The following is a 20,037-nucleotide window of genomic DNA, read 5'->3' on the forward strand; positions in this document are numbered from 1 at the left end:
CAGGCTGATCTCCAACTCCTGACCTCAGGTGATCCACCCGCTTTTGGCCTCCCAGATTGCTTGAGATTATAGGCGTGAGCCACTGCGCCCAGCCCTCACAAAGTAATGTTAAAATCAATTTAGTTAGCTTCTAGAAGGGGAATCTACTATATTTTTAACCTTTCCATACTAAATATATTACATGACTCAAGTACAACTACAGATTAAATTTATGTCTTACACCATTGCCACTGTTCACACTAAATTTAGGACCTTTAGAACATGTCTACACAGATATAAAGAGCATATACTTTCTCTCCCTTGTGCATGGCATTTCCAGTTACAGAATATGAGATTACAAGCACAAAATTGGGATCGTGTTCAAAATAAAAAGACTAATCAACTACCCAATTTGTCAGGTATAAGCATGTTCTGGTTGTCAATGTTAGGAAAGGGAATTTTCAAATTAAATTAACAAACAGAAAAAAGTCTTCAACTTAAAAGAAAGGTAAATTAAAATAACAATAAAAAAATTTTATTAGTAAAAAAAGGTTATTGATGATGGGTTGTTTTAGCCTTACAGGTACATTATGGTATCAACACCTGACTTTCTCTTTGAGGCTTGCCTCTTCTGTATTTGAGTGATCTTGGTGGGGTTGATAATCACAGGCATTCTATTCCCTCTCCCTTCTTGGATGAACATATAGTACAGACCTGGTCAATCAGAGTCCTTCCAAGGACTGATATGATCAAAACTGGAAAGTTCTTTCTTTTTCCTGACATTCAACCAACATAAGCCTGGGGCTTCTCTTTGGTCAATTTCTCCAGCTGCATGGAAGTCCTTTTTTTTTTTCTTTTTTTCTTTTTTTTTGTAGGAGGGAAGAGGCCAACATACAGAGGAAAGCAAAGGGGATACAGTAAAAGGGAGAGAGAGGAAAAAGGGAAAGGGAGAAAGAGGTCAAACCTAACAGTGTTACTGATACTACTTCATAAACCCTGAATTCAACCCCTCTTCTTCCCCTAGTACATGGACCTGTGAATTCCCTTTTTCCTTTAAACCAGTTTAGGTTAAGTTTTTGTTATTTGTAATCAACAGTGCCAACATAGTGTCCCATCCCCACTAATTTTAGTGACAATATTCATTATTGTAGAGAATGACTATGAATATACGTTACTATTAGGTTTTCCTTTGATTTCATGCATCAGAAATATGACTACCATTGCTTAACCAAACATATACTAATGTATTCATGTAACAAGAACTCCAGAGAAAGGAACCCAGAGCTGGTGCAGATGTTCAAGAAAGTCACAATTCCTTCTGGCTTCCTTTTCCACCACCTTAACTTGTAGCTTTCATCCTCAAAGTTGCAAGAAGGATGCTCTACCTGCAGTCAGGAAGAAGAGGGGAAAAGAGGAAAAAGTGTGTGCCAGCAGAGGATGTTCCTTTTATATAATAAAACAAAAGCGTGTCTGATAGCGGAACCCTGCAACCATCATAGACTACAGTCTGGTTATATGGACACACATTGGTGCAAGGGAGTCTGAGAAAATGAGGTTTTTATAACAAGTCACATTGCCACTACAAAAAAAAAAAAAAGTATTTGATTAATGAAGGTGAGAACGAATATTCGGTAGGCAAATGTATGGTCAAAGTCAATGGCCTTACAAATTAGTGCAGTATTTGTGAAAAGCAATTTAGACTCATTATATAGACTTCATACCTGGTGATTTAATAAGACCACTTCTAGGAATTTATTCTTAAAGAATTCAAATTGTGAAAAGACTGTAATAAAGATATTTATATTTATCATCTTAAAAATAGAAAAAATCAGCCAGGCATGGTGACTCACGCTTATAATCCAAGCACTTTGGGAGGCCAAGGCAGGTGGATCACCTGAGGTCAGCAGTTCAAGACAAGCCTGACCAATATGTTGAAACGCTGTCTCTACCAAAAATACAAAAATTAGCCAGACGTGGTGGTAGGTGCCTGTAATCCAAGCTACTTGGGAGGCTGAGGCAAGAGAATCACATGAGCCGGGAGGTAGAGGATGCAGTGAGCCGAGATCGCACCATTGCACTCCATCCTGGGCGACAAGAGCAAAATTCCAACTCAAAAAAAAATAAGAAGAAAGAAAAACCTAGGCAAAACCATTCAGGACATAGGCATAGGCAAGGGCTTCATGACTAAAACACCAAAAGCAATGGCAACAAAAGCCAAAATTGTCATATGGGACCTAATTAAACTCCAGAGCTTCTGTACAGCAAAAGAAACAATCATCAGAGTGAACCAGCAACCAAAAGAATGGGAAAAAATTTTTGCAATCTACCCATCTGACAAAGGGCTAATATCCAGAAACTACAAAGAACTAAAACAGATTTACAAGAAAAAAACAAACAAACCCATCCAAAAGTGGGCAAAGGATATGAACAGACACTTTTCAAAAGAAGACATATATGAGGCCAACAAACATGAAAAAAATACTCATCATCACTGATCATTAGAGAAATGCAAATCAAAACCACAATGAGATACCATCTCATGCCAGGTAGAATAGTGATCATTAAATATCTGGAGACAACAGATGCTGGAGAGGATGTGGAGAAATAGGAACACTTTTACACTGTTGGTGAGAATGTAAATTAGTTCAACCATGTGGAAGACAGTGTGGCAATTCCTCAAGGATCTAAAAATAGAAATACCATTTGACCCAGCAATCCCATTACTAGCTATATACCCAAAGGATTATAAATCGTTCTGTTATAAAGACACATACACACGTATGTTCATTGCGGCACTGTTCACAATAGCAAAGACCTGGAACCAACCCAAAGGCCCCTCAATGATAGACTGGACAAAGAAAATGTGGCACATACACACCATGGAATACTACGCAGCCATAAAAATCGATGAGTTTGTATCCTTTGTAGGGACATGGATGAACATGGAAACCATCATTCTCAGCAAACTGACACAAGAACAGAAAATCAAATACCGCATGTTTTCACTCATAGGCGGGTGTTGAACAAAGAACACATAGGCACAGGGAGAAGAGCATCACACACTGGAGTCAGTTGTGGGAGGCTAGGGGAGGGACAGTGGGGGGTGGGGAGGGTGGGCAGGGATATGTGGGGAGAAATGCCAGATATAGATGATGGAGGAATGGAGGCAGCAAACCACCTTGCCATGTATGTACCTAAGCAAAAATCCTGCATGATCTGCACATGTACCCCAGAACCTAAAGTACAATTAAAGAAAAAAAAAAAGAAAAAGAAAAAAGAAAGAAACCTGCATATCCTAAATATCCAAAAATAAGGAAATGATTATAAAAATTGTATGTTTGCAGATTATGTATTGTACAGGCATTAAAAACTATAATTCTTAAGTCTATGAAACAAATGAGGAAATGTTTATGGTATAATGTTTGGGTTGGTTGGTTGGTATGTTTTAGTTCATTTTTTGTTTTTTCCCAGAACAGGGTCTTGCTCTGTCACCCAGGCTGCAGGACATGATCTGGGCTCACTGTAACCTCCACCTCCCGGGCTCAAGCTATCCTCCCACCTCAACGTCTCAAAGTGTTGCAATTACAGGCATAAACCACTGTATCAGACCTATGATATGTTAAAATTATTGACAAGATGATTTTTTATAAACTAATATTTTACACACATCAAAAACCATAAAGGAGAAACTTACTGAAAGAAAATACACTAAGATACTGACAGTGGTTGTATTAGGCTATTGGGGCTATAATTTATTTTTCTCCTTTCCTCCAAGTGACAGTTTTAATTGTTTCCTTTAATAATAAATTAATAAAGTGAAACATTGATTTTAAGTCAATTAGTTTTATCAAGATATATTCATTGAAGTAGCTCTGAAATTTATTCACTATAGATTTATGCTACTCTAGTATTTCTTCCATCGTTTAGCAGAGCATTGGGATTAAAATGACATCTAATAAATATTTGTTGGTAGATTATTTGATGATTACTTTTAAACAGGATTAAGAAACAGAAGCAATAGGATGCATGAATTGATAGATAAATGGATGAATTGATAGATCAATAGACAGATTTATTATAAGACATTGACCCATGCAATTATGGAAGCTGGCAAATTTAAAATCTGCAAAGCTGATGTTCCAGTTTAAGTCCAAACAGGAGCATGTTGCTGGAGAATCGTGTTGCTGGAAAAGCCTATGTCCTAGTTCAAAGGTCTCAAGCAGGAAAATTCTCTTTTACTTGAAGGAAAGTCAGTTTTTTTGGTCTATTCAGGCTTTCAAATGAATAGGCCCACCCACATTATGGAAGGCAATCTGCTGTACTTAGTGTATAGACGTAAAAGTTAATCTTGGGCCAGGTGCCGTGGCTCATGCCTGTAATCCCAGCATTTTGGGAGAGTGAGGTGGGCACATCACTTGAGGCCAGGAGTTCGAGACCAGCCTGGCCAACATGGTGAAACCTCCTCTCGACTAAAAATATAAAAATTAGCCAGGCATGGTGGTGGGCACCTGTAATCCCAGCTACACAGGAGCCTGAGGTGGGAGAATTGCTTGAACCCAGGAGGCAGAGGTTGCAGGAATCCGAGATCATTCCACTGTACTCCAGCCTAGAAAAAGAGCGAGACTCTGTCTCTAAATAAATAAATAAATGTTGATCTTGGACCAGGCGCAGTGGCTCATGCCTGTAATCCCAGTACTTTGGGAGACTGAGGCAGATGGATAACTTAGCTCAAGAGTTTGAGACCAGCCTGGGCAACATGGCAAAAACCCATCTCTACAAAAAATAGCAAAATTAGCCAGGTATGGTGGCGCAAGCCTGTAGTCCCAGCTCCTGTAGGGGCTGACGTGGAAGGATCGCTTGAACCTAGGGTGCAGAGGCTGCAGTGAGCTGTGATGGTGCCTCTGCACTCCGGCCTGGGCGACAGAATGGGACGTCTCTAAATAAATATGTGTATGTACGTATGTATGTATGTTAATCTTATCCAAAAACTTCCTCACAGAAATAGCCAAAAAAAATGTTTGACCAAATATCTGGGTACCTGTGGTACCTGTGGCCCAGACATATAAAATTAACCATCACAAACAGTTACAGGCAAAACTAAATTTATGTCACATGTTGGATTAGATTTAAATCTTTTTAAATCACCAATTCTTTCCCCTGTTTAATGCCAGTGTTTATAAAGTTCATACATCGTTGCATTTTACCTTCATGCCTTTGCTCATTCCTCTCCCTGAACTTGAAATGTTTTTCCTGTCATTGCCACATTTCTATATCCTTAATATCTTTAAACCCTGCTCAATTGCAACATTCTTTATAAAGCCTTCTCTGATTCCTACAGTCTTCATACCTCCTACCCTGACCTCCTACAGACACATCAAAATAGAAGCAGGCCGGGCATGGTGGCTCGTGCCTGCAATTCCAGCACTTTGTGAAGCTGAGGCAGGAGGATTGCTTGAGCACAGGAGATCAAGACTAGTCTGAGCAACACAGTGAGACCTCGTCTGTACAAAAAAAAAAAAAAAATTAATTAGCCAGGCATTGTGGCACACACCTGCAGTCCTAACTGCTTGGAAGGCTGAGATGGGAGGATTGCTTGAGCCCAGGAGTTCCAGGTTGCAGTGTGCTGTGATCATACCACTGCACTCCATCCTGGGCAACAGAGCAAAGCCCTTTTTCTATAAGAAAAGAAAGGAGAAACAGAAGTAATTTTTTCCTTCTTAACACATAAAGTGCTTTTCTCTAATGGTATGTCTCAGATCTACCTTGTTTTATTTTTATGAACAGGTATTTTAGTCTACAAACTTCTTCAGGAAAAAATTTATGTCTAATCCAGTCTTGTCTCCTGAGTACCTAGCACTGAGCAGACTTTAAACATTTATTTGCGGAATTAACATATTTTATAGATTTTCCTTATAACTAACAGAGTCAGCAATTTCTTGAATTAATAATAGTTCAAAGACATTTTCTAACTAAGCAATAGAGTTCAAAGTACTCCCATATTGAGTAAGTTTAAGATAAATACACCTTTAGTTGGTTAGAAGTTTCAGTTACTTTTTAACAAATACGTTTTATATGTTTAACTGTAATTTTGTTTTTTAAGATGGGTCTCACTATGTGCTTAGGCTGGGCTTGAAATATCAGCCTCAAGTAATCATCTCAGCTAGGCTTCCCAAAGTGCTGGGATTACAGGCAAGAGCCACTGTACCTGACCCATAATTTTAAGTATTAATTGTCAAGTGCACTTAAGGTAAAGCATAGGGAAATCGTTTTGATTATGTTAATATTTATCCTTTACTGCCACTTTTCCCATGTTTGAAGTCCCAAGAAATTAATCCTTTCATCATTCATTCTTATAAGACAGGTTTTTTTTCCCACACTTACTCTTTGGGCAAAGGCACAAGTTGAACAAAATTAATTTAGCTGATCAACCATAGAACATGTGTTCCTCATCCTTTGGAGAAGTTTACATCACCTTTCTGCTACATTATTTCTGCAGAACCCCATAGAATCAACAGATCTCGAACAACCTAGAATATATGCTAGCACCTTGGGTGAATCCATATTTCACCACAATTAGGACACTTCACTGCTGGCATTTAAATAATCTTTCATAATTATCAAAAATTTCAAAGCTTTTGTTTTTTCTCCCTCTAGTGGTCAATTATAATCATTAAAATGGAAAAACTGTAAAGATGATCTTGAATGTGGGTGAAAGGTGGAGATGAACATTTAATTTCATTGCAAATAAATATGAAATGTATTCAAACCTATGTCTCATATTCTGAGAAGTGATTTATTTGGTATACAATTTCTTAAGATATTACACACAAATACTCTCTATATTCTCTGAATAATACTTATATTTTATCCTAATAACTGTTTAAACATATGCTGCATAATTTCCTTTTTAGAAAAATGTGATTTTCATTAGTCTTATGGGATCTGGAAAAAAAAAGAAAAAATAATAAAATATAATTTTCATACCAAATTACCTGATACATTTTAGTAATATGGATCACTAAATATTTTTAATTTTTAAAAAATGTTCCCCTGAGGCCAGGCACAGTGACTCACGCCTGTAATCTCAGAATTGGGATTCTGGGAGGCCGAGGTGGGTGGATCACTTGAGGTCAAGAGTTCAAGACCAGCCTGGCCAACATGGTGAAAACCCATCTCTACTAAAAATACAAAAATTAGCTGGGTGTGGTAGCATGTGCGTGTGGTCCCAGCTACTTGGGAAGCTGAGGCAGGAGAATTGCTTCAGTCTGAGAGGCAGAGGTTACAGTGAGCCAAAATCATGCTACTGCACTCCAGCCTGAGCAACAGAGTGAAACTCTGTTTCAAAACAACAACAACAACAACAACATCAAACAGCAATTAATTAGAAAAGAATGGGACCATTAAAAAAAAAAAAAGAAAAGAAAACAGCAATTAAGTGCATGTTGGGCATTTCCACATATCAGTACAATCAATCTGCACCTTTTAAAAAAGAATTGCATATTATTCCAATGTTAGCATTACTTTCTTATTCTTTGGAGACAGTCTTGCTTTGCCACCCAGGCTAGAGTGCAATAGCATGCTCTGGGCTCACTGCAACTTCTACCTCTAGTGCTCAAGTGATCCTCCCACCTCAGCCTCCCAAGTAGTTCGGACCACAGGTGCATGCCACCACACCCAGCTAATTTTTGTATTTTTTGTAGAGATGGGGTCTCACCATGTTACTGAGGCACAAGAATCACCTGAACCCAGGAAGTAGAGGTTGCAATGAACCAAGATTTCACCACTGCACTCCAGCACTAAGTGACAGAGCAAGACCCTGTCTCGAAAAAAAAACAAAAAAAGAGGAAAAAAATGTTTCCCTCATAGGTGTGTGTCTCTATTTTAAAAATAAAGAAAAAAAAAGTTGTCCTAATTGGACAATGCTTCCCCCTCCACCCTCCATTTAATTTGCATTGGCTGTTTGCTCTTATGTAATGTTCCCCTTTCAATTTTTATTTTCTTGATTATAAAATGTTATGGAAAACTTGTTAAATTAGAAATAAAATTCAAGCCAGGCATGGTGGCTCACATTTGTAAAAATACAAAAACTAGCTGGGCATGGTGGTGGGCACCTGTAATCCCAGCTATTTGGGAGGCGGAGACAGGAGAATCACTTGAGCTCAGTAGGTGGAGGTTGCAGTGAGCCGAGATTGAGCCACTGCACTCCAGCCTGGGCGATGAGCAGGACTTCATCTCAAAAATAAACAATTAATTAATTAATTTCAAAATTCCATGATACTTTTGTAAAATAATGAGAGTGATATACAGAGGGGATGTACCTACAAGAAATTCTGATTTCAGAGGTGGAGCTAGAGTCAAGCATTCCTGAATAGAAAAACTTCATAATTTTTAAAATTTTGTTGACTAAATGTGGTAAATAGTGAATCATCTTGAAAGGAATACTGTTAAACATGAAATAAGTAAATAACTTATTTAAAAGAGGAAGCTAATCGTAATACTCCTTTCCCTAAGAAGGTAATGGTAAGTTAGACATTTGGTTTTATTTGCTTTAGGCTAAAGTTGTTTCTTCTGGGACCACTGAAGGACCAAAGACCCTACGTCTATAAGAATATTATTATAGTGTGATCAAGTCCCACTTCCCCAGTTTTAAAACCAGAAGCCCCACATTCCAGGAACTCCTTAGCCCCAGGCCCAGACAAACCAGGACAACTACAGCCCGTCACTCTAACTCCTCTCCTTATGGCTACTTTTTTTTTTTTTTTTTTTTTGAGGCAGATTCTTGCTCCATTTCCCAGGCTGGAGTGCAGTGGCATGATCTCACCTCACTGCAGCCTAACCTCCCACCTCAGCCTCCCAAGTAGCTGGGTCTACAGGTGTGTACCACCATGCCCAGGTAATCTTTTTATTTTTTCTAGAGATGGGGTTTTGCCTTGTTGCCCAGGCTGCCTTATAGCTACTTTCTAGCAAGGCAGCATCATGTCCTTGACCTTTGAGGCAACATGGGGCAGGGGACTCAAAGAAAACTTCTCTCTTTTCCAGAACTAACTCTGCTCTTTCCTGACCCACCTCTGCCCTAGCTGCAGCCTGCCTCCAAGTATCCCAGGGCACACAAGAACACCACTGACCATGACCTAGCATGTGGGCTACAGCACATTCTCCCTCCTGACCCTGCTTTTCTGCTCCCCATCTATCATTAACAGTCTTGCTCCCACTGAGGGAGCCACCAACTCCCACACAACTGTATTCCCAGGGACTCTGCTGCCATTGAAAGACTCTTTTTATCACCTACATCAGAGTTTTACAGACTTCATTTTTAGAGCAAGATCACATTCTTTACTAAGACTTGGCATGTAGGAAAAGGAAATAAAGAGTGGTTTTATCCTCACAAAGAGGATAATGATAACAGGCAATTCCTTTTTTTTTTTTAAACTCTTATTTTGGTGTTGAGCAAGTAAGCAGATTTATTTAAAAATCAAACTAGTTAGGAGTAATATAGATTTAAGAATATTGAGAGTAAGAATAATGAAAACATATCCTTATTTTGTTTGTTACCTGTTATCATTTTATCAGTGGCTAATGTTTGACCATAGACTCTGAAGATTTAAATTTTAAAATGACAAAAGGAGAATGAAATGAATATTTAAAATTTTTTAAATTGTAGTATTTATTTTTAAAATCAGGTTGTACTTACACCTGATAAAATATTTGGGCGGGGCACAGTGGCTCACACCTGTAATCCCAGCACTTTGGGAGGCCAAACTGGGCTGATTACCTGAGGTCAGGAGTTCGAGGCCAGCCTGGCCAACATGGTGAAACCCCATCTCTACTAAAAATACAAAAATTAGCCAGGTGTGGTGGCAGGCACTTGTAATTGCAGCTATTTGAGAGTCTGAGGCAGGAGAATTGCTTGAACCCAGGAGGCAAAGGTTGCCGTGAGCTGAGATCACACCATTGCACTTCAGCCTGGGCAATAAGAACAAAACTCTGTCTAAAAAAAAAAAATTCAAAAGGGGCAGTCTGTCTTTCAAACCTTGTACTTCAGCCATCTTATTCCCTACTTGATAACAGGCAATTTCTTTAGGCACATTATAATAGTCACAAGTCAAGCTGACTATGAAAAAAACGTTAAATCTTCCACAATGTTAACTATAAAACGGTGTCAACTTTGAACACTAGTTTAACAAAGTTTGAATTTCTAAGGGAATAAAGAGCATATTTTTGAAAAGGTCTACACATTTTTTCCATGAAAAGTAAAACATAAGGGCTAGGTGACAAGCAACTTTGTCTATTATAGGGGTTGAGCTGTATGATCCCAGCTCTGTGTGTTACGGAGGCTGATTTGTCTTCCAGTAAACAAACTGCTCATCAACCACTCAATATCAGCAGAAATAAGACCATCATCTTCCCCAAAAAAACATTGTTTCTCTTTCTCCACTGTTTTTTAAACAAACCACACCACCAACCAGTCAGATGCAATAAACAAAAAAACGATTGTCCCACGTTAGCCACACAAGTAGCTGGGACCACCAGTGCATGCCACCATGCCTGGCTAAAGGAAGCATCTTTGACTCCTCTCTCTACATCACTGCCATATGCCATCAATCCTCCATGGAAATGTTTCTCAAACTCCACCTTTTCTCTTTCTTCATGGGACACACCCTAATGGGGTAGCTATCATCTCACACAAGACTCCCATGGGTCTGCCCAATTGCCCCTCTCCAATTAATTCTCTATACTACTGCCACATGTATGATATTATAGCTGAATTATGTTTCCATAAAATTTGTATGTTGAAGACAAGTACCTCAGAATGTGACTGTATTTACAGACAAGGCCTTTAAAGAGGTGACTAAGTTAAAATGAGATCATGGAGGGATCTTAATCCAATGACTGGTGTCCTTCTAAGAAGAAATCCTTATAAGAAAAAGAAGGAGACATTAGGGGCTCACAACACAGAGAAATGACTATATAAAGAGGCAGCAAGAGGGAGGCCATCTGCAAGCTAAGGAGAGAGGCCTCTGAGGAAACCAAGCCTGCAACATCTTGACATTGGACTTCCAGCCTTCAGAACTGTGGGAAAATAAATTTCTGTTGTTGGGGCTGGGCGCGGTGGCTCAAGCCTGTAATCCCAGCACTTTGGGAGGCCGAGGCGGGTGGATCACGAGGTCAAGAGATCGAGACCATCCTGGTCAACATGGTGAAACCCCATCTCTACTAAAAATACAAAAAATTAGCTGGGCATGGTGGCGCGTGCCTGTAATCCCAGCTACTCAGGAGGCTGAGGCAGGAGAATTGCCTGAACCCAGGAGGCGGAGGTTGCGGTGAGCCGAGATCGCGCCATTGCACTCCAGCCTGGGTAACAAGAGTGAAACTCTGTCTCAAAAAAAAAAAAAAAAATTTCTGTTGTTTAAGTTAACCAGTCCACAGTATTTTGGCAGCCCTAGAAAATTAATATATATGTTGTCTTCCCCCTTCCTGTCACCCTTAAAATAAAATGCAAGAGAATTAATATGGCTATAAAGCTCTAGATGATTTGGTCCTATGCTTCATTAGGACCATGATTTGGTCCTAATCTCCTGCTTCATTCCGTTCCCTGGCTCTCTGTTCCTAGCTGTGCTCAACTTCTCCCAGTTCTCAAAGATACCTGGGGCCTTCTCACAAGGTGCTTCCTTTGCAGGAAGTACCAGCCCCCCACCTTCATTACCCACTTAATTTCAGGTCTCCTCTCAGCAGTCATTTCCTCAAGGAAATCTCCTTGACTCCCTAGTCTAGGTCAATTTCCTCTTCATATCACTAAATATGTTGTCATTATCTGCCTCATATCTACTGTTTTTTCCACTAATTAGGAAGCTCCACAATTGCTGAATCACTACTGTCTGGTTTACTTTTCTATCTACAATGCCAGCACAGTACTTGGCACATAGCAGGCCTTCAACAGCATTAGTTGACCATAAGACTGATGCTCTCTTTCTTTTACTATCTACAGCTACTTCTATTGAGAAATTGAGACATCAGTTGGCTTAATTGGAGAAGTTAGTGGGACAGAATCATAAGATGCCTAATATGCAGCCATCCTTCCTAGCAGACTCTATTTTCACTGGCGCCCATAGCTTCCCAGGAAATGTAGTAAAAAAGAAGAATGGCTAATAGACCTCAACATTCCTCTCTTAGGCCCTGTCCCATATGACCAGGGGGATAATGCACACTGAGCTCTGGAGATATGCCTGTATCACAGGCTAGCTGAGAACACTTCTGTAAAATGCTACTCCGAGGGAGACTGTGAACTAGCCTAGCAAACACCACAGTATTTTGAACTGCAGCCAAGATCATCTACAAAAATCATTCTTGAAATGTTAAAGAGGATAATTTAAAACTAAGAATATAGTAGGAGGAACACATATTTTCAAATAGGAATCTGGAAAGTTCTGCATGTTCTGTTAATCTCACTGAAGTGAGAGGTCATTAGCTGAGTTTTATTCCAAAAGGAAGGGAACAAACACCTCCTGGGTGCTAGAAATGAAAGACTTCACAGAGATATAAGTTAACTCTCTTCTCTGAAAAATCATCTCTCAAAAGTTTTTCTTTCCTTTGGTGTTGACTGGATCTTAAAATAGAGTAGTCTACCTTTTCTCTCTCCAAGGAGCCCCAATATTCTATTATTTGCCATGAGAGAAAATCTTTGTGACCTACATCTTGTATGCAGGTCCCTGAGCCACCTTCTTTCTGGTGCCTACAGTGACTGAGACACAGGATTCCTGGTCCTAATGTATGAAGCAATGCCTGCAGGGGTCTTGCTTTAAGACAGGAGGAGACTGCCTGCATGCAAGATAATGGCTGGCTAGCAAACATAGGTGTGAAAAGGTCAACCAGTAAGTTGATTCTATGAAATCTGAATTTCAGTACCATTTCTCTTTATAGTTTTAAAAATTACTATATGTCAGTTATATTCATATGCTTTATCTCTTTAATCCTCAGAACAACTTGCAATGGAATATTAGGGAACTATTAAAATGACAATACGGGCTAGCTGTGGTGGCTTATGCCTACAATCCCAGCATTTTGGGAAGCCGAGGTGGGCAGATTGTTTGAGCTCAGGAGTTTGAGACCAGCCTGGGCAACAGGGCAAAACCCATCTCTACAAAAAAGTACCAAAGAATTAGCCAGGCATGGTGGCACATGCTTGTGGTCCCAGCTACTCAGGAGGATGAGGTGGGAAGATCAATTGAGCTAGGAAGTCAAGGCTGCAGTGAGCCATGATCATGTCACTGTGCTCCAACCTGAGAACAAAACCCTGTCTCAAAAAAAAAAAAAAAAAGATAATACAGATGTATATTTGTTAACATATTAGTTTATTGATATGGAGAACACTTAAAACAATTTTTTTTTTGAGACAGGGTCTTGCTCTGTCACCCAGGTTGGAGTACAGTGATACAATCATAGCACACTGCAGCCTCAACCTACTGGGTTCAAGCGATTGTCCTACTTTAGCCACCCAAGTAGCTGGGACCACCAATGCATGCCACCATGCCTGGCTAGTTTTTTAATTTTTTGTAGAGATGTGGTCTCAATATTGCCCAGGCTTGTCTCGAACTCCTGGGCTCAAAAAATCCTCCTGCCTTGACTTTCCAAAGTGCTGGGATTACAGGCATGAGCAACTGTGCCTGGCCAGAAAACATTTAAAACATATTAAATGTTAAAGGTTACCAAACAGAATGCATAGAGTGGGCCCATTTTTATAGAAATATACAAACATATTTAGATTTATATACCACAGCAAAATGTCTAGTGAGTCAAGCACTTTTTAAAAATCTCTTTAAGATAAATGGGGAATACCTGAAACAGGGACTCTAGTAGGACTGAGGCCATAACTTATAAAAATAGTAAGGCCAAGATTTAAATCCAGGTATTTTGAAGCCAAAGCTCCAAAGCTATTTTGTACTTTGCTAGATTACTCCCTCGGTCAATCTTGAAGCAGTGACTAGGCTTCTTTAGGGGAATGGTTTATTTATAAAATAAGGAAACACCCCACAATCCCTAAAGGTCTCATAGAAATGAGGTTCTGGTAGCCAGATAGTGAACACTTTACGTCCAAATTGGGTATGCCCATAAAGACTCCTTACCTTGGTTAAGTCACAGTAGGCCTGAGTTGCCTTAGTTTTTATACTCTCCCTATGCCCAAATTAGGAGAAAAACACAAATGAGCACATTTGACAATGGCTGTCATAAAGATATCTTAGAGGATGAATACTTTTAAGTATAGGAGTATTTTTAAATATTTAATCTCATTCATCTGAATAGCTCTGGACCCTTGATAATTAAATCATAATCTCAAAGACCATTTTATTATATTATCTTATTTCACTTAGCTAGCCATAGAAATTTCTCACATCCATCATACAGATTGAAAAAGAAAAGGACATGTGATTCATAAAACAAGGAGGTCTGCATTTCTTTTGGCAATTGTGTTTTGAAATAAGGAAAGGGAGTTGGCTGGCAAGATGGCCAAATAGGACCAGCTCTGGTCTGCAGCTCCCAGTGAGATCAACACAGAAGGTGTGTGATTTCTGCATTTCCAACTAAGGTATTCCATTCATCTCACTGGGACTGGTTGGACAGTGGGTGCAGCCCACGGAGGGCGAGCCGAAGCAGGGTGGGGCATCATGTCATCTGGGAAGTGCAAGGGGCCAGGGGATTTCTCTCCTCTAGCCAAGGGAAGCTGTAAGAGACTGTACCGGGAAGAACAATGTATTCCAGCCCAGATACCATGCTTCTCCCATGGTCTTCACAACCAGCACACTAGGAGATTGAACCACCAGGGCCCTGGGTTTCAAGCACAAAACTGGGCAGCTGTTTGGGCAGACACCAAGCTAGCAGCAGGAGTTTTGTTTTTGTTTTTTTTCCATACCCCAGTGGCACCTGAAACGCCAGCGAGACAGAATCCTTCACTCCCCTGGAAGCGGGGCTGCAGCCAGGGAGCCAAGTGGTCTGACTCGGCAGGTCCTACCTACACAGAGCACAGCACGCTAAGATCCACTGGTTTGAAATTCTCACTACCAGCACTGCAATCTGAGGTTGACCTAGGGCACTCAAGCTTGTTAGGGGAAGGGCCGTCCACGATTGCTGAGGCTTGAATAGGAGGTTTTCGTTTCATACCACAAAAAAAGTCACCAGGAAGTTTGACCTGGGGAGAGCCCACTGCAGCTCAGCAAGGCCTCTGTGGCCAGACTGCCTATCTAGATTTCTTCTCTCTGGGCAGGGCATCTCTGAAAAAAAGGGAGCAGCCCCAGTCAAGAACTTATAGATAAAACCCCCATCTCCCTGGGATAGAGCACCTGAGGGAAGGGGTGGCTGTGGATACAGTTTCAGCAGACTTAAACATCCCTGTCTGACAGTTCTGAAGGGAGCAGTTTATCTCTTAACACAGCATTTGGACTCTGATAAGGGAGAGTCTGCCTCCTCAAGTGGGTCCCTGACCTTCATGTATCCTGACTGGGAGACACCTTCCAGTAAGAGCTGACAGACACCTCATGCAGGAGAGCTCTGGCTGACATCTGGCAGGTGCCCCTCTGGGACGAAGCTACCAGGGGAAGGAACAGGCAATAATCTTTGATGTTCTGCAGCCTCCGCTGGTGATACCCAAGCAAACAGGGTCTGGAGTGGACCTCCAGCAAATTCCAGCAGACCTGCAGCAGAGGGGCTTCATGTATCCTGACTGTTAGAAAGAAAACTAACAAACAGAAAAAAAATGATATCAATATTAACAAAAAAGGACATCCACTCAGATACCCCATCCGAATGTCACCAACATCAAAGACCAAAATCCATAAAGATGGGGAGAAACCAGTGCAAAAATGCTGAAAATTGCAAAAACCAGAACGCCTCTTCTCCTCCAAAGGATCACAACTCCTCGCCAGCAAGGGAACAAAACTGTATAAAGAATGAGTTTGATGAACTGACAAAAGTAGGCTTCAGAAGGTGGGTAATAACAAACTAAAGGAGCATGTTCTAGCCCAATGCAAGGAAGCTAAGAAACTTGAAAAAAAGGTTAGACAAATTGCTCACTAGAATAACCAGGTTATAGAAGAACATAAATTACCTGATGGAGCTGGAAAACACAGCACGAGAACTTCGTGAAGCATTCACAAGTATCAACAGCCATATCAATCAAGCAGAAAAAAAGATATCAGAGATTGAAGGTCAACTTAATGAAATAAAGCAAGAAGACAAGATTAGATAAAAGAGAGTGAAAAGAAACAAAGCCTCCAAGAAATATAGGACTATGCAAAAAGACCAAATCTACATTTGATTAGTGTACCTGAAAGTGATGGAGAAAATGGAATCAAGTTGGAAAACATTCTTCAGGATATTATCCAGGAGAACTTCCCCAACCAAGCAAGGCAGGCCAATATTCAAATTCAGAAAATATAGAAAACACCACAAAGATACTCCTCAAGAAGAGCAATCCCAAGACACATAATCATCAGATTCACCAAGGTTGAAATGAAGGAAAACATGTTAAGTGTAGCCAGAGAGAAAGGTCAGGTTATCTAGAAAGGGAAGCCCATCAGACTAAAAACAGATCTCTCTGCAGAAACCCTACAAGCTGGAAGAGAGTAGGGACCAATATTCAACATTCTTAAAGAAAAGAATTTTCAACCCAGAATTTCATATCTAGCCAAACTAAGCTTCATAAGCAAAGGAGAAATTAAATTCTTTACAGACAAGCAAATGCTAAGAGATTTTGTCACTACCAGACCTGCATTACAAGAACTCTTGAAGGAAGCACTAAATTTGGAAAGGAAAAGCTGGTACCAACCACTGCAAAAACATAACAAACTGTAAAGACCATCGACACTATGAAGAAACTGCATCAACTAACAGGCAAAATAACCAACCTAGCATCATAATGACAGGATCAAATTCACACATAACAATATTAACCGTAAATGTAAACAGGCTAAATGCCCTAATTAAAAGACACAGACAGCCAAATTCGATACAGAGTCCAGACCTATCGGTGTGCTGTATTCAGGAGACCCATCTCATGTGCAAAGTCACACATAGGCTTAAAATAAAGGGATGGAGGAATATTTACCAAGCAAATGGAAAGCAAAAACAAGCACGGTTGCAATCCTACTCTCTGTAGATCAAAAGAGACAAAGAACGGCATTTCATAATGGTAATGGGATCAATGCAACCAGAAGAGCTAACTATCCTAAATATATATGTACCCAATACAGGAGCACCCAGATTCATAAAGCAAGTTTGTAGAGACCAACAAAGAGACTTAGACTCCCACACAATAATAGTGAGAGACATTAACATCCCACTGTCAATATTATACATATCAACAAAAAGTACAGGACCAGACAGATTCACAGTCAAATTCTACCAGAGGTACAAAGAGGAGCCGGTACCATTTCTTCTGAAACTATTCCAAACAATAGAAAAAGATGGAATATTCCATAACTCATTTTATCATCTCTTCAGAGACATCATCCCTCAGAGACAATGTGACTTCCTATTACTGGGTATATACCCAAAGGATTAGAAATTATTCTATGATAAAGACACATGCACACGTATGTTTACTGTGGCACCGTTCACAATAACAAAGACTTGGAACCAGCCCAAATGCTCATCAATGATAGATTGGATAAAGAAAATGAGGTACATATACACCATGGAATACTATGCAGCCATAAAAAGGATGAGTTCATGTCCTTTGCAGGGATGTGGATGAAGCTGAAAACCATCATTCTCAGCAAACTAACACAAGAACAGAAAACCAAACACTGCATGTTCTCACTCATAACTGGCAGTTAAACAGTGAGAACACATGAGCACAGGGAAAGGGACATCACACACCAGGGCCTGTCTTGGTATGGAGGCCTAGGTGAGGGATAGCATTAGGACAGATACCTAATATAGATGATGGGTTGATGGGTGCAGCAAACCACCATGGCATGTGTATACCTATGTAACAAACCTGCATATTCTGCACATGTGCCCCAGAACTTAAAGTATAATTTTAAAAAAATAAATAAACAAGGAAAAGAAGAGATAACACTGGGATACTGCCTGAAAGACATGAAATGTAAAGTGAGCCATAAAAATAGGCTGATTCTGATGTCTGAAACTGAAATAATGCTTCCTGCCCAACTGGAAAACAATAAGAAATGTTTAATTTCAGGAAGACCCCTTTACTAATTTTGGTTTTTGGTTTGTTTTTGTTTGTTTTTTTTGGCTTGGTTTGGTTTGTTTAGATATGGAGTCTCACTGTGTTGTTCAGGCTGGTCTCAAACTCAGGTTCAAGCAATCCTCCCACCTTGGCCTCCCAAAGTGCTGGGATTATAAGTGTGAGCCTCACTGCACCTGGCCACTAGTTATTTAAGGTCAAAACGGTTTGTTAAGTAAGTTATCATTCTAGTCCTCTTGTTATCACTACTAGAAACCCACACTAAGTTTACAAATTATATCTTCCACTTGATTTGCAGTGTCAAAGTAAATACCATGATTAGGAAACTCCTCTTTAGAAACTCAAAACCATGCTAATATTGCTTCTTCCATTTTAGTTGTAACATTCTATAGTTAAATGCAAACTATTTTTCTTCTACTAGGTAGCAGCTATTTATAATACACTGTGAAATAAGATATATCTCTTGAACCATCCATTAGACCTGCACTCTACGGTGGCTACTGGACACCTGAGTGTGACTTATTGAAATTGATGTATACTCTACAGATAAAATACACATTAGATTTTAAAGCCTTAGCACCAAGAGGGATGTAAAATACCTCATCAATATTTTTGTATTGATTACATGCTGAAATGGTAATATATTGATATATTTGAATATAGAAGTATAAAAAATATATACTATTAAAATTAATTCTATCTGCTTTTTACATGTAACTTATAAAGAATTTTTAATGTGGCTCACACAGTATTTCTATTGGACAACATTGTTTTCACTTTTCACCCGACTCAGGAGTAAGAGTACCAGACTTTATTTCTATATACTTGGAAAATCTTGGGCTTACAATTTACTTCAAAAGAGGAACAAAAATGTAAAACTTTTACGAGCATGGTTAACAAAATGGAGAATATAAAACTTATGTTCCCAAAAGTAGCATATATGCACCTGTTAAATCCTTTCACAACTGTCATCCAAGCTACCTCTTTCCCTGCCTGTACTAATATTAACATAATAGCTTTTTAACAGATGCAACTGATTGTTTTTGATGCCTACTCACGACCGGTTGTCTTTACCATCTCAATCCTTGCTGACCAGACTTCTTCCTTCCGCTGGAATCTACTTTTTTTTTTTCTTTGCCCAAAAGTTTCTCTGGTCATAAGATCCCACTAGGCTTATGTGTGTGGCAGAGGAAGTACCAAGAAATTACCCTGTGGGAGCTTCCTCAAACAGTAACTGACAGGAGTTGATGTATAGATACCCCAGCCCGTCACAGCTTCACACTGCAGGCGGGGTAAGCCGGCAGTATGTATTCTACACCCGGCCTTCTTTCTCGGTGGGATTCAGGTTTAGTTGGCTACAGCTGTAACTTGTTTAATTATTTGCCCTATGTTGCTCCAGCCTTTCCTTCTCTCTTCCCCACCCCTTATTGAATTTCTTGGAATCATTTATTTAGCAAATAAGCTACTTGCCTGAGAATCCTTGTCTTGGGGACTGCTTGTGGGAAACCCAAACTAAGTTAATTGGTCTTCCCACTTCCCCTCTCACCTCTCACTAATCCATCCTCAACCTCAAAAGCCAGGCTATCTTTTTAAACAATTGCTGTGACAGTATCACTTCTTAATTACAACTTTTCAGTGATTTCCCACTCCTCTTAGGCTAAGAACATCTAATACCTCAGTTTCAAGTTTCTTGATGTCAATTCCAATAACTGCTTTACTACCTGAGTTTCTTTGTATTGATTACATGCTGAAATGGTAATATTTTGACATATTTTATTATAGCAGTATAAAAACTATGTACTATTAAAATTAATTCTATGTGCTTTTCACGTGTAGCTTCTAAAGAATTTTAAACGTGG

General features: G+C 39.7%; 1 long non-coding RNA gene across 1 annotated transcript; it reads left to right on the plus strand.

Moving 5' to 3' along the window:
• Positions 1–1,030: 1,030 nt before the first annotated feature.
• Positions 1,031–17,285, plus strand: LOC116526379. The gene is made up of 3 exons (XR_004258120.1): positions 1,031–1,040; positions 9,900–9,905; positions 17,126–17,285. It is a non-coding gene; the product is annotated as an uncharacterized LOC116526379 (long non-coding RNA).
• Positions 17,286–20,037: the final 2,752 nt, after the last annotated feature.

This window comes from Sapajus apella, unplaced genomic scaffold, assembly GCF_009761245.1.
Source record: "Sapajus apella isolate SASKATOON/1434 unplaced genomic scaffold, GSC_monkey_1.0 scaffold50, whole genome shotgun sequence".
Classification (NCBI taxonomy): domain Eukaryota; kingdom Metazoa; phylum Chordata; class Mammalia; order Primates; family Cebidae; genus Sapajus; species Sapajus apella.